Source organism: Mixophyes fleayi, chromosome 8 (assembly GCF_038048845.1).
Source record: "Mixophyes fleayi isolate aMixFle1 chromosome 8, aMixFle1.hap1, whole genome shotgun sequence".
NCBI lineage: Eukaryota > Metazoa > Chordata > Amphibia > Anura > Limnodynastidae > Mixophyes > Mixophyes fleayi.
Genome location: NC_134409.1, coordinates 7,699,783 through 7,712,262, shown reverse-complemented (window position 1 = coordinate 7,712,262; position 12,480 = coordinate 7,699,783).

Below are 12,480 nucleotides of genomic sequence, written 5' to 3'. Positions count from 1 at the left end.
CATCAAAGTGAGGCGCTTAAAATTAGGGCTTCATCTCTCTGATGATTGTAGTCTGTGAGGTTTTCCTTTTCATTTCGTGCCTTTTTTTTTTTTTTTTTAAAAGTAGAACGAGGAGATTTTATAAGACAAAGAAGCAGGTAGTGGACTGCGGAGAAGGAGAGAGAGAAAGAGAGATCGCCATAGGCTATTAGCCTAAAATTTCTGCTTGACAGATGGAATTGCTTAGAGACTATCATGCAATGTTTAGTTTTTTTTTTTTTTTTTTTCCTTCTCTCCCGACTTTCAGCCTGATGCAGCATTTGCCTCTCACGTGCATGTATTATTGATGTAATTAGAATTAAAAAACATTTATTTGTTTTTATTTTTTTTGCATTTAATGGCAAAAATCATTTTAATAAATGCATCATCTCTAGAATTATTTTAATCATAAATTTTGGACTTTTTGCCAATTTACTTTTTTTTATATTTTTGTTTTTCTGTTTTGCAGAGTGTGGGGTATGCGTAAAAAGGTTTGCAGCTTACAGAAAAATTTATGCTAAATTTATTTTTAGTTTACTGTTGTACTTTAAAACGGAAAAAAAAAATGTCTTCAAGTTCAAGTTTCCTCAAAATTTAAATCTAAATTTGGGACTAAATTTCTGATTTCAAGAGATGCTGCTTTTATTAGTATATAGTGCATAAATATGTATACAGTAAGTATGTATTTATATATGAACAAGATATCTATCTATCTATCTATCTATCTATACTATACTATATATATATATATATATATATATATAGTATATATATATATATATATATATATATATATATATATATAAAAATGTTCAATAGGCGTATTAAATATATAGCAATAAAAATATAATTTAGGCACATTAATATCAATGATAATTGCTATTTTTATAATGACAATATTATAAAATATCAAGTTAGAAATTCGTGCTGTAGAGATGAACTATTTAATAAGGACTTGTACATGATACTCTATATCCCCACCACGTTAGTTTGGGTACATCAAATGTTTAGTTGTGTTTGGGTGCTAATGCAAAATTTATGATCACTACTATATTTTGTTTTAATAATCTGTGAATTATTAAAGTTCACTGCTTTATATATATATATGTATATATATATATATATATATATATATATATATATATATATATATATATATTAAGCTATGCTACTCCAAAACACGACACTTTCCAGTCTCTAGTAAATCAAGGGTTAAAGTTTACCATTCCGCAAAGCAACTGGGACTTTGTGCCAGAAACGCCACCGTGATGTTCAGAAAGAACATTCATCGTCTCACGTTACTTATGCTTCGTTATGAAATCAATTTTATCCCCTCTCTATAAAAAAAAAAAAAAGAAAAAAAAAAGAAGGAAACTCTGCAATCAAACCCAAAACATAACACATGTGAGCGGCTCTTGCTCTGGAATGTTATATCATGTACTTGTCAGATTTTTCACTGTGTTCCCCTCCTCTCGGATGGTGTCTCTCATCACCCACTGCTGGCGTTTTCACGTCCTCACTAGTGTTTTCATGGAATTCACGGCGATGCGTGCAACGTGAGACTTTCCGGTACATGTGTGCTTTTGTGCTCGGATAGTTTTACGTTAGACACTTATTATTATACTCTTTGCAGTTTCGACCCTATTTTTGGCATGTATAACTAAGTCAGAAACAGGCGGCTTAATGGTGGATTAACAATCAGTTTCCTCTGCACTTGTTGCCATAATTGTCATAAAACTGACAATGTGCAGAAGTAGGAGAATGACGATGTTTATGTTATAAGACTTCCTCAGGAATATCAATAGTCAGTAAATTTACTGACAGTAAAATGTAATGACATTTTCATCCATCAGTAAGAAATAGATCTTCCGGACGCTGTTCTGCTGCTCTTACTAATTCGATGAGCTGGGGACACAAGGTCATATAAGTGCGTTGGTGTGCGCACTCAGATGGCGGTGTCTATGAATGGGCACAAGTTTGCATTGCATGATGGGAAGCGTTGGGGAGAGCGGAATCGTGCCTTGATAAATAGGTGCGCAGACATTATTACTACACAAAATGCTTAATTGCTGCACCAGTTCAGATTTGAGGAATATATATATATATATTTGTATACTGTATATTCAATTGTAAAGCACTGTGGAATGTGCTGGCGCTATAAAAATAAATGTTAATAGATATTAGGTCTTGTCCCTTTACTTATAATGGGATGCACTATGCAACATCCTTTTGAGAAGAAGCTTATTACTGACATATGATAGCAACGGTCCCAATGTTCCCTCGTCCTCATGATTTATTTAAGCCACAGATGCGGCCAAACCAAGCAGTAGTTTAGGAAACAAATGTGAAAGTTAAATTTAAAGAAAGCACCTCTGCAGATTTTTCCACCTCCCCACAAACGTAACACACCTTAAGTCTGCGGAGGCGTCTCCGTAATACACAGTAGGTGAGTACCAAGAAGTGCGCTATTCGGACAATGCAGACAAATCGAAGCAAAATCAAGACGATTTGCAGTGTGCCATCGCCCTTGGAGACCCAGTGTCCGATAGTAACCCCACTTTCATACCCTTCTTACTGTTAATCTTTTCACTTCTCAATAATTTTTGATATAATGTAGGATTGGATTAGTCAAAAAAATAAAAAAAAAATCCAACTTTGAGAGATTGTTAGTGCGTAGAACCCTCTGGTTGTCTGTATATCTCTTTTTTAGAGTGAACTTTCATTTTCGGGTAAACATTACAGTTTGAAGTACCAATTGTACTGTCTGATTTATGGTGTTTGGCATAAGAAAAAACATGGTTGAAGAACCCCGGTCTTGTAAGCCGTAAAATGTTTCCAAAATTCTGCATCCCAAAAAAATATATTTTTTTTTAGATCACAATCACTTACAGCGTTATTAACAATACTGGGAAAGGATTATATTTCTTACCCATTTTTCACAATCTATCTATCTATCCATACACACATGTATATATATATATATATATATATATATATATATATATATATATATATATATAAGAAAAAGTTCGTTTGTTGGCGAATATCTTCTACAGCTCCAAATCTGCCAAATCCTCCATAGTTATTTAGTTTCGAAAAAAAAACCCACATAGCGACAGTGCAACAAAGTGAAAAATATTGAAAACACAATTTTTTGGCTGTGAACAATTCTTTGTCTGCTGTAAGGAAACCTCGCCACAACACGACATAGCGACAAAGCGTCAAAGCAACTAATCTCATTTATAGCATTACCAGTTTGCAAATATTTAAAAACTACACATTACAAATTGGACCCGCGCAATGCATGGTGAGCCTGCTAATATATATATATATATATATATATATATATATATATATATATATATATATATATATATATTATAATAATTCACATTAATATGCTTTTCATTAATAAATTGTAAAAGTGGTAATGCTAATTACTTTTTTAGATAGATGAATAAATGATGTCTGAATGATTTTTTGGGGGTTACAATTTTTTTTCCTGCCATTGTACGGTGAATATGTAAAAATATTTAGACTATTTTCTTGCTCTATGATTACAGATGTTTTTTTTATTTTCTAGACCAGAAAACTAAACATGATTTTGTCCTGTTGGAAAAAAGACACAAAATAGCTCTGCATTGTGAAACACAAGTTTTGAAAATGGTCAATTTTTTTTTTACAGAGTGGTAAATGAATCCTAAATAAATTAAACAAACCAGCTCGCATCACTTTTCCTTTGTGTCTTGTAGGTGTCCTTGAACAATTTGTACAGAGGATGAAATAGCCAATTGTCAAAATACTGTGGTGAAAATTGGCGATGTGTATTTATGTGCTCAGCAATAGATGAAATTATTTATTTTACAACATATTTTAGCCCTGAGCAACAATGGGACACACTTTCCTGCTACGTTTTCTACTTTTTCCTAGTAATAATGTTGATGACTTGTTATATTTTGCTTAATTGTAAAGACAAAAGATTTGTCAGAATACCAACCCTAAATGAATTGAAATTTCCCCGACGTTCTTCACAAGGTTTACACTGCTGCATGCGTAAGTTTAAAATTAAATAAAATATTTTTTTTTTATTAAGCCAAAGAGGTTTTTTAACATATCATTTGTAAAACGCTGCATATCCTGTCAATATTAATACTAGTGAACGTGGCTTAATGTGAGCTTTCGTTCAGACTTACTGTACTGTAATTTGTCTTTGCCTTTGCTTCATTACAAATGCATTTATGCAATAACATATTTTTCACACTTGTCCAACAGGAAAAAAAAAATGTAGGTGATGAAATGGTTGTAGAGTTTTGTGCATCTGTTGTGCCAGTGACACGGAGGCAGCAAAACTGAGATCTCGTATCGGTTTCTGCTGTGGGCACACACATTAATCTTGTTGTAAGTATATTAGAAAAAGGAAGAAAAAAGAAGACATTGGCTACCATAGACCTGACGTTTTATCGAGCTTACGTTGCGTTGGATTCCATGACACCAATGTATTTACTGAAACAAAAATAACACATAAATTTCCATGTTGCCCAACTTTGTGTCTCGTGGCTGGTATGTATATACGGTGGTACATTTTGTCGGAGCATAAAACTGGCAGAAACTTTATAGGCCTGGGTTAGGTGCATAAATAATACTTGAGTAAAAATAACCACAGTTTTCATCCAGTTTTTGGCGTCGGAGGAAAATTTGGCAAAACTGACGTTTTTTACGGAACATAAACATTTGAATGGACCTGGATATTCCCCAGAAGGCAAAAAACATAAAGATTATATGTCTTCACCATCATCGTCATCATCATCATCACCATTTATTTATATCGCGCCACTAGTTCCGTAGCGTTAAATAGTTGTCATGCACATCAGTTCCTGCCCCGCTGGTGCTAACACTTACACACACTAGTATTAATTGTGGCAGCAGCTAATTATCCTACTAGCATATTTTTTTTGTGGTGTGGGAGGAAACTGGAGCACCCGGAGGAAACGCCTGCAAACATGGGGAGAACATACAAACTCCACACAAAAATCTCATGACCCCAGTGCTGTGAGACAGAAGCGCTAACCACTAATCCTCTGTGGTCATAAAGTGGCATTTATATGTCAAAGTGGTAACTTAATATATATTGGTTTTATTTTTGTTGTCGATGTGGGTTCGATATTGACCATTGTGTGATCTGCGTTTCGTTTGTAGTTCATAGTCCTCGGTGTGCTGCTGTTTTCTCCCACAGCCTAAAGAAATATTAGTAGGCTAATTAATAACTTGTCCCTGGATTGGGAAAAATAAATTGTAGACTCCATCGGGGCGGGTAATAATCTGCCTAAATCACATCAAATGGTATTCTATTGTGTAATATGTTGGTGCTATAGACATAAAGGGTAATAAAAATCCTACAACCGGGGTTATTGCCTAAATTACCAAACCTACCTTAGTAATTAACCTTAATTATACTTGATCGATGAATAGACTTATGAAAGTTTGTTGCGATGAGTTACTGGACATGAGTAATTTTGCACCAACTTTATATATTTACTCTAATATATACGCAGAGAATTATAAAAATTGGACGTTACCCCATGTATTTATGTAAATGTTTTTAACCCATTCACGACCTGAGTTTGTTTTCTCCTCTAGTGATCTCGCTATCTTAATAACTTTTGTTTAGACATATAAGGATTTCCTCTAGCAGCACATTGGAACAAAATATTTTTTTACTTTTTGATCCTTATCTAGAGGAAAATACACGTCACTTCCTACAGTTACTTTATACAACAGCAGATATTTAACCCAAAATGTACTCAACTACCTCTCTCCAGAGCATAAATTTGCCAAATGGGTATTTTATAAACTGTCTGATGCAGTTACAGTATGTCCTAGGACAAACGTATACATATTAGTTTACGTTTTTGTTTCTCATGGTCTACAGTGAGTCTCACTTACAAAGTGCAGTAGATGCACAACGCAGACCACCTTAGTTCCACAATGTAGAGCCTAGATGCCCCCCCAGGACCTGTCAGTGTGTCCATTTCTTGTCCTAAAATACTGCTTGCTGGAGCCTCAGTTATAGGTTAAATTACTCATCAGAGTGAGGGGACATTGGGGTGTCTTTATTGCGTGCGATACATTTTTGTCTTTGACGGTTTTTTTTTTCCATTGAGTAGCGGTGCCTAGAAATGCGCTGCTCCGCAGAAGTGCAGCTGGAAGATGCAAAATATATCCTATTAAAAATTTAGTCGGAGGCATGATCTCTACCAGATCAGAGCTGAAGCAAAATCTTTTTGTGGAGTGGAAATGGTTGTGCGCTCTTCCACAAAGCTTGGAAAACCCTTAAAAAGACGTCCTCCTTATCTATCTTTAATAATCTCTATCCGCAGAATAAAAATTTTGTTTCTGCACCAGTGGGCCTGCTCTCTACTTAGCGAGGAACGAACTCTCTACTTAGCCAGGAATGAACTCGCCCCCCAACTCCTGATGACCAGCACTCTTCCATTTCACCACTGATGGCCAGCACTTTTTCATGTCACCACTGTTGGCCAGCACTCTTCCATGCCACCACTGATGGCCAGCACCCTTCCATGTCACCACTGATGGCCAGCACTTTTTCGTGTCTCCACTGATGACCAGCACTCTTCCATGTCACCACTAATAACCAGCAATTTTTCATGTCACCACTGATGGCCAACACTCTTCCATGTCACCACTGATGGCCAGCATTCTTCTATGTCACCACTGATGGCCAGCACTCTTCTATGTCACCACTGATGGCCAGCACTCTTCTATGTCACCACTGATGGCCAGCACTCTTCTATGTCACCACTGATGGCCAGCACTCTTCCATGTCATCACTATTGACCAGCACTTTTTCATGTCACCACTCATGACCAGCACTTTTTCACGTCACTACTGATGGGCAGCCCTCTTCCATGTCATTACTATTGACCAGCACTCATGTCACCACTGATGACCGGAACTTTTTCATGCTACCACTGATGGCCAGCACTCTTCCATGTCACCACTGAGGACCAAAACTTTTTCATGTCAACAATGATGACCAGCACTTTTTCATGCACTACTCATAACCAACACTCTTCCATGTCATCACTGATGACCGTCACTCTTTCATGTCATTACTATTGACCAAAACTTTTTCATGTCACCACTGATGACCGTCACTCTTTCATGTCACCATACATGACCAGCACTCCTGCTATAGCCCCCACAGAGCCCTGATCTCAACATCATCGAGTCTGTCTGGGATTACTTGAGGAGACAGAAGTATTTGAGAAATCCTACATCCACAGAAGATCTGTGGTTAGTTCTCCAAGATGTTTAGAACAACCTCCCTGCCGAGTTCCTTCAAAATCTGTGTGCAAGTGTACCTAGAAGAATTCATGTTGGTTTAAAGGCAAAGGGCGGTCACGCCAATTATTGATTTGATTTAGATTTCTCTTCTGTTCATTCACTTTGCGCTTTGTTAATTGATAAAAATAAACTATTAACACTTCTATTGTTGAAAGCATTCTTACTTTGCAGCATGTTTGCCACACCTGTCTAAAACTTTTGCACAGATTTGTATATACCCAAAAGTATCACCTCTAGTATTGCTCTATTATTTTTATATATTATTATTGCATTACTATATTGTCTGTATTATATTTCTGTTGGTTGTATTTTTGTTCTGCTTTATTCAAAATAAATAGGTTCTTAAAGAAATAGTTTTACATTTTATGTAACCCCCAATACCCCCTGCTTTTTTTTATGGGATTCTTGAAATATTTTCTATTAAAAATAGCAAACCAATTTTGCAGATATTTCCAGTTTTGGCCCCAGTGATGGAAAAACCATCTCCTATGTAAATAACAGCGATGCCTGTGTGTGTCGCTAGCAAACATTATAGTCCGCTTGGAATATATTCTACACTCTGCGTATGACCAGTGCGATGCAGCTGTCACCAGTAGAGAGTGACACGGCAGCAGCAGCACAGAAACTTCTACATTCTTTCATAGAGCTAAATGCAGCCAATATGAATCTGTTCTCTGCCTTAATCCCTCTCAAACTTACTTTCCCTCCTCTCCAAACCAGAATAAATGATTGCAATTTGTACAGCAATTACAATCTGTTTCACTCTTTCTACAAGGCAACTCGACTGGAATAATAGATTTACTTCTACAATTTAATGCATTACAGTTTTATTAGTTTTTTCAAGCTTGATGTATTGGCCTCATGCATTAAAGGATAATTCCATTTAAAAACGAAAATTCAGTAAAACCCTGGTACCAAAAGGTTACTTGACTGTTGTCCGGCATTCAGGCTTCCAGGTGGGTCTCAGTACGAATATATATTTTAAAAAATTACGTTGCATAATGTTAGTGAATTTGCTCACAAAGGGGTGATTGATCTGAGCTGACGTTTTTGTTCCCAAAAATGTAAATTTGAATGAGTTGCTATCATGTCGCCTATGATAACCAGCACTCCTTCATGTCACCACTGATAACCAGCACTCCTTCATGTCACCACTGATAACCAGCACTTCTTCATGTCACCGATGCTGACCAGCACACTTTCATGTCAGCACTGATAACCAGCACTCTTCTGTGTCACTACTGAGGACCAGCACTCTTCCATGTCACCACTGATGACCAGCACTCTTCCATGTCACCACTGATGACCAGCACTCTTCTGTGTCACTACTGAGGACCAGCACTCTTCCATGTCACCACTGATGACCAGCACTCTTCCATGTCACCACTGATGACCAGCACTCTTCTGTGTCACTACTGAGGACCAGCACTCTTCCATGTCACCACTGATGACCAGCACTCTTCCATGTCATCACTGATGACCAGCACTCTTCCATGTCATCACTAATGACCAGCACTCTTCCATGTCACCACTGATGACAGCACTCTTCCATGTCACCACTGATGACCAGCACTCTTTCATGTCACCACTGATGACCAGCACACTTTCATTCACCACTGATGACAGCACTCTTTCATGTCACCACTGATGACCAGCACTCTGTCATGTCACCACTGATGACCAGCACACTTTCATTCACCACTGATGACAGCACTCTTCCATGTCACCACTGATGACCAGCACTCTTCCATGTCACCACTGATGACAGCACTCTTTCATGTCACCACTGATGACCAGCACTCTTCTGTGTCACCACTGATGACAGCACTCTTTCATGTCACCACTGATGACCAGCACTCTTCCATGTCACCACTGATGACAGCACTCTTTCATGTCACCACTGATGACCAGCACTCTGTCATGTCACCACTGATGACCAGCACTCTTCCATGTCACCACTGATGACCAGCACTCTTCCATGTCATCACTGATGACCAGCACTCTTCCATGTCACCACTGATGACAGCACTCTTTCATGTCACCACTGATGACCAGCACTCTGTCATGTCACCACTGATGACCAGCACACTTTCATGTCCCTACTGATGACCAGCACTCTTTCATGTCACTACTGATGACCAGCACTCTGTCATGTCACCACTGATGACCAGCACTCTTTCATGTCACCACTGATGACCAGCACTCTTCCATGTCACCACTGATGATCAGCACTCTTCCATGTCACCACTGATGACAGCACTCTTCCATGTCACCACTGATGACCAGCACTCTTTCATGTCATCACTGATGACCAGCACTCTTTTACATCCCCACTGATGACCAGCACTCTTTCATGTCAGTACTGATAACCAGCACTTTCATGTCATCACTGATGACCAGCACTCTTCTGTGTCACCACTGATGACCAGCACTCTTCCATGTTACCAGTGATGACCAGCACTCTTCCATGTTACCAGTGATGACCAGCACTCTTCCATGTCACCACTGATGACCAGCACTCTTCCATGTCACCACTGATGACCAGCACTCTTCCATGTCACCACTGATGACCAGCACTCTTCTGTGTCACCACTGATGACAGCACTCTTCCATGTCACCACTGATGACAGTACTCTTCCATGTCACCACTGATGACCAGCACTCTTCCATGTCACCACTTATGACAGCACTCTTCCATGTCACCACTGATGACAGCACTCTTCCATGTCACCACTGATGACCAGCACTCTTCCATGTCACCACTGATGACAGCACTCTTCCATGTCACCACTGATGACCAGCACTCTTCCATGTCACCACTGATGACAGCACTCTTCCATGTCACCACTGATGAGAGCACTCTTCCATGTCACCACTGATGACAGCACTCTTCCATGTCACCACTGATGACAGCACTCTTCCATGTCACCACTGATGACAGCACTCTTCCATGTCACCACTGATGACAGCACTCTTCCATGTCACCACTGATGACCAGCACTCTTCCATGTCACCACTGATGACAGCACTCTTCCATGTCACCACTGATGACCAGCACTCTTCCATGTCACCACTGATGACCAGCACTCTTCCATGTCACCACTGATGACAGCACTCTTCCATGTCACCACTGATGACCAGCACTCTTCCATGTCACCACTGATGACAGCACTCTTCCATGTCACCACTGATGACAGCACTCTTCCATGTCACCACTGATGACCAGCACTCTTCCATGTCACCACTGATGACCAGCACTCTTCTGTGTCACCACTGATGACAGCACTCTTCCATGTCACCACTGATGACCAGCACTCTTCCATGTCACCACTGATGACAGCACTCTTCCATGTCACCACTGATGACCAGCACTCTTCTGTGTCACCACTGATGACAGCACTCTTCCATGTCACCACTGATGAGAGCACTCTTCCATGTCACCACTGATGACCAGCACTCTTCTGTGTCACTACTGATGACAGCACTCTTCCATGTCACCACTGATGACCAGCACTCTTCTGTGTCACCACTGATGACAGCACTCTTCCATGTCACCACTGATGACAGCACTCTTCCATGTCACCACTGATGAGAGCACTCTTCCATGTCACCACTGATGGCCAGCACTCTTCTGTGTCACCACTGATGACAGCACTCTTCCATGTCACCACTGATGACCTGCACTCTTCCATGTCACCACTGATGACAGCACTCTTCCATGTCACCACTGATGACAGCACTCTTCCATGTCACCACTGATGACAGCACTCTTCCATGTCACCACTGATGACCAGCACTCTTCTGTGTCACCACTGATGACCAGCACTCTTCTGTGTCACCACTGATGACCAGCACTCTTCCATGTCACCACTGATGACCAGCACTCTTCTGTGTCACTACTGATGACCAGCACTCTTTCATGTCACCACTGATGACCAGCACTCTTCCATGTCATCACTGATGACCAGCACTCTTCTGTGTCACTACTGATGACCAGCACTCTTCTGTGTCACTACTGATGACCAGCACTCTTTCATGTCACCACTGATGACCAGCACTCTTCCATGTCACCACTGATGACCAGCACTCTTCTGTGTCACTACTGATGACCAGCACTCTTCCATGTCACCACTGATGACCAGCACTCTTTCATATGCATTAGCAATTGGACATGAGCCAGTTGCCCCCTGTGGAGCTGTTTTCTATAGACCGAGCATTACATTCATGTCTACATGTTTATGTTGATACGTGGTCAGAACATGTTGGTGGCAATGCGAAGTCTACACTTTTCTTGGTACATCCTTCCGTATTCTACAGGTTAGAACACACTGCTGCTAGAGATGTGCATCACACTAATGTGCCCCCTTCATGGCCATGTGCTGGAGGGTCCTACACTCGCTGACCCAATACTATACAACTACTAATAGTTCACCTCTGGTCAAATTCCCTTCAGTACTGACTGAAAGAGGTGATTATTATTGATCAGTGTATTTGTGCATCCTGCTAGATAGTAAACATGGTGCTGCTTTGAAATGTATCATCAACCCCCATTAAACAATCTACAAAATGTGTCTTCGTTCTGCATTTATTGTGCATCTACTTATTAGGGGGGAATTCAATTGCTAGCGATGTGGTGCACGGACCTCACGCCGTGCCCACTCTATCTCTACTACAGTTTATGTGAGGATCCGCTTGCAATACCATCTACAGATGACAGGTGGCAGAGTACCATCAACACTGTCAATTGCAACCCATGAGGATCCAGCGCAATACCAGCTACAGACTACAGGTGACAGTGCACCATCAACATTTGACAACTGCAACCCATGAGGATCCACCACAATACCAGCTACAGATGGCAGGTGGCAGAGTACCGTCAACACTGACAACTGCAACCCATGAGGATCCACCGCAATACCAGCTACAGGCGTTAGGGGGCAGAGTACCGTCAACACTGACAAATGCAACCCATGAGGATCCAGCGCAATACCAGCTACAGACTACAGGTGGCAGTGCACCATCAACATTTGACAACTGCAACCCATGAGGATCCACCACAATACCAGCTACAGATGGCAGGTGGCAGAGTACCGTCAA